This window comes from Elephantulus edwardii, unplaced genomic scaffold (assembly GCF_000299155.1).
Source record: "Elephantulus edwardii isolate Elephantulus edwardi_28Jun2011 unplaced genomic scaffold, EleEdw1.0 scaffold00466, whole genome shotgun sequence".
NCBI classification, from domain to species: Eukaryota; Metazoa; Chordata; class Mammalia; order Macroscelidea; family Macroscelididae; genus Elephantulus; species Elephantulus edwardii.
Genome location: NW_006400216.1, coordinates 573,396 through 576,688, shown reverse-complemented (window position 1 = coordinate 576,688; position 3,293 = coordinate 573,396). Strand labels below are relative to the sequence as shown.

General features: G+C 43.2%; 1 pseudogene; it reads left to right on the top strand.

The window, feature by feature from the left end:
• The first annotated feature begins 2,601 nt into the window (after positions 1 to 2,601).
• LOC102843946 overlaps positions 2,602 to 3,293 on the top strand; it is a 1,988-nt pseudogene continuing 1,296 nt past the window's right edge.

Sequence of the window (3,293 nt, the reverse complement as noted above, 5' to 3'; positions counted from 1 at the left end):
ATAGAGCAGGGTTTAGGGCTGTTGTGCATAGGGTCGCTATGAGTCGGAAACGACTCGATGGCACATAACAACAACAACAACAAGGAGATCTTTTCTTTTTTTAAAAAAAAACAAACTTGAATGAATTGGAGAAAAGAAATTTATCTTAAATGCAGGAAATAACTTCAGACAACATGAAGACTCTCATTTGTTAATGCCTGGAAATAGGAAGTTGGTTCAGTTTCAAATGCCATCAGATAAATGCCGTGCCAAAGGATGTTATCATAGTTCTGGGCTAAATTTACAATATAAATGTTCTCCGTCTTGTGATACATATTGTCCAGCAGCCATACAGTGAGATAATATATGGGAAACTGACAGAGGGGTGGTGGGCTACCATCCAAGACATGGATTCTGTGATGCCCACTCCCTAACCTGTGTTATGTTTCTGTCTGCACTGATTCATCTCTGTTAGATATTTAACATCCAAAATAGGTTTACATGACCCCGCGATTAAAGCTGTTAAGGAAGAGTGTCCTCATTGTATTCAGCATCAATATTCACCACCCAGGGGTTTTTTTGCGGTTGACTTTTTAAACTGCCTCTACATCTCCTACATGCAACATGGGGACAGCCAATACTGCTGCCCAGGGAAGCTTTTCCAGCCAGTCTCCCTCATAGTTAAATAGCTCAGGTTGGAAGGGCCAGTGAGCATCTCGGCATTGCCATCCTCTGCTCGGAATACTGTTAGGTGTAGTGGAGTCAGTTCTGAGTCATAGTGATCCTACATACACTGAAAACCCTCGCAGGTCCTGGGCCGTTCTCAGGGTCTCTGCTTTGGTCAAGCCCATTGTTGTAATCACTGTATCTATCTCATTGAGAGCCTTCCTCTCCTTTGCCGACTATCTACTGTGTCTGTATTTCAAAATATTTTTTTGTTTTAATGATGACAAAATGCTCACAATATACTATTTTTTTAATTTTTTATTTTATACTGGTTTACTTAAAAAGTTTGTATACATTGTTTTCCACACTGGATCTTTCCCCCTTCCTTTACCCATCCTTCCCTCCACCCATCAAATTGTGCGACCCTATGATTAAGATACTCCCCCACCACTCATCCTCTCTGCTCCTCCGTCTCCCTCCTTGGATTCTCATACTTGTTCTACAGTAATGGTCTTATACACTATTTGTCTTTATGAGACTGAGTTAGTTCACTCAGCATAATGCTCTCCAGTCCCTCCCAGGCTAGGTAGTGATTTACAGAATCATTTCTCCTGTGTGTGGTATAGCATTCCATTGTGTGAAAAGCATATCCTTTTTCAAGGACTGGTCCCTCCTGACAACATGCCCAAAGTGTGTGGAATGAAGTTTCGCCATCCTGGCCTCCTGTTTGTTCTTTGGGAAGCCCGTGGTATACTCAGTTCTCTTCACTGACAGCACATAGCAGGAGAAGTTTAGGTACTCTCCTCCCCTGCGATTAACTGCCTCTGAAAACCCACCAGAAGGTCAGCTATGGGTCAGTTCTGACTTGACGATCCACAACAAATAACAACAGCAGCACATAAATATACTTTCTTTTCTATTAGAAATTCAGTGTGTACACTAACCCCAAGTGAGAAAGAGGCATCCACCTCGTGGACTCTGGTCACTGTCTCTTACATCGCTCTCAGCCCCTCAGCTCTCCTCCTACCTCCTGAGCTGGTTGTCTGGGGTGGTTCTGACATACCACCTACCACCACACTGTCAGCCTCGCAGTTTTCACAGACAACGTATGACATCAACCACTAAGTGGCAATTGGTTCTTTTACAAAGCTCAGCAACCTCAATCAAGCTTCCTCTTCTGATTCGTACTCTTCCCTCTCGGGAGTGAAAAGAGTCTTGACCAACCCCCTCTATCGTTTTACTTCCCCAATTCTCTCCCAGCAGCTTATTTCTAGTTTGTCTGATTGGCATAACTTCCTGGCTCACTGTTTCTTAGTCAGAAAAGGGGGCCCTGTCTGTTGGATCCCCATTCAACAAAGTCAGATTCATTAGAAATGCAGCTTAGTTCATTTCAGGGAGCCAGGCAGGCAATTCCAAAGACAAGACCATTAAGCCATCAAGCGATCTCTTTTGTAAAGTGTCCTACATTTGTTATTCTTACGTGCCATGGAGTCCACTTCAGCTCACAGCAATCCTGTGAACAGCAGATCTGAACCTTTCCTATCCTGCACCAGCCTCGCCATCTCTGAGAAGTTGAGCCCATTGCTACAGTCACCGTGTTGATCCCATCTCTCTTTTGTTGACCATCTACTTTGCCTATCATGCTGTCTTTTCCCAAGAACTGACTCTTCTTAACAACAAAGTCTGTGAGATGAAGTCTCACCATCCTTGCCTCTAAGAAGCAATCTGGTTGCACTTTCTCCATCAGAGACTTGTTTATCTTGGGCATTCCATGGGATATTCAATGCTCTTGGCTGAGTACTTTGGAAATGCTGTCACAGGGACATATGCTCAGAAAGTCGGTCAGTGAAAAGCAAGACCCTCAACAAGACGGATTGACCCAGTGGCAGCTCCAGTGGGTTCAAATGTGGCAGCAGAGGCTGTTCCTTCATGATTTTCAGCCATTTTTTGGCAAAAATGGCAACCAATGATGCTGTTCTGAAGCGACTGGAACAGAAGGGAGCAGAGGCAGACCAAATCATTGAGTATCTCAAGTAGCAAGTTGCCCTTCTTAAGGAGAAAGCAATCTTGCAGACAACTTTGAGAGAAGAGAAGAAACTGAGAGTTGAGAATGCTAAATTGAAAAAGGAAACTGAAGAACTAAAAAAACTAATCCAGGCTGAAATTCTAAATGGAGTAAAACAAATACCAATCCCATCGCAACTGCAAGTCGATTCTACAGTCTCTGAAAATGTGATACAATCTACACCAGTAACAACCGTATCTTCTGGTACTAAAGAACAGATAAACAGAGGAGAAGAAAAGAAGGTGAAACAGAAAAGTGACAAGAAAGCAGAGAAAAAACAGCAGCAGTCAGCAGCAGGAAGTGCTGACTCTAAACCGGTAGATGTTTCCCGTCTGGATCTCAGAATAGGTTGTATCGTCACTGCAAAAAAACATCCTGATGCAGATTCTTTGTATGTGGAAGAAATTGATGTTGGAGAAACCACTCCAAGAACAGTTGTCAGTGGCCTAGTGAATCACATTCCCTTGGAACAGATGCAAAATCGTATGGTGATTCTACTTTGCAACCTGAAACCTGCCAAGATGAGAGGAGTACTATCTCAGGCCATGGTGATGTGTGCTAGTTCACCAGAGAAAGTTGAAAT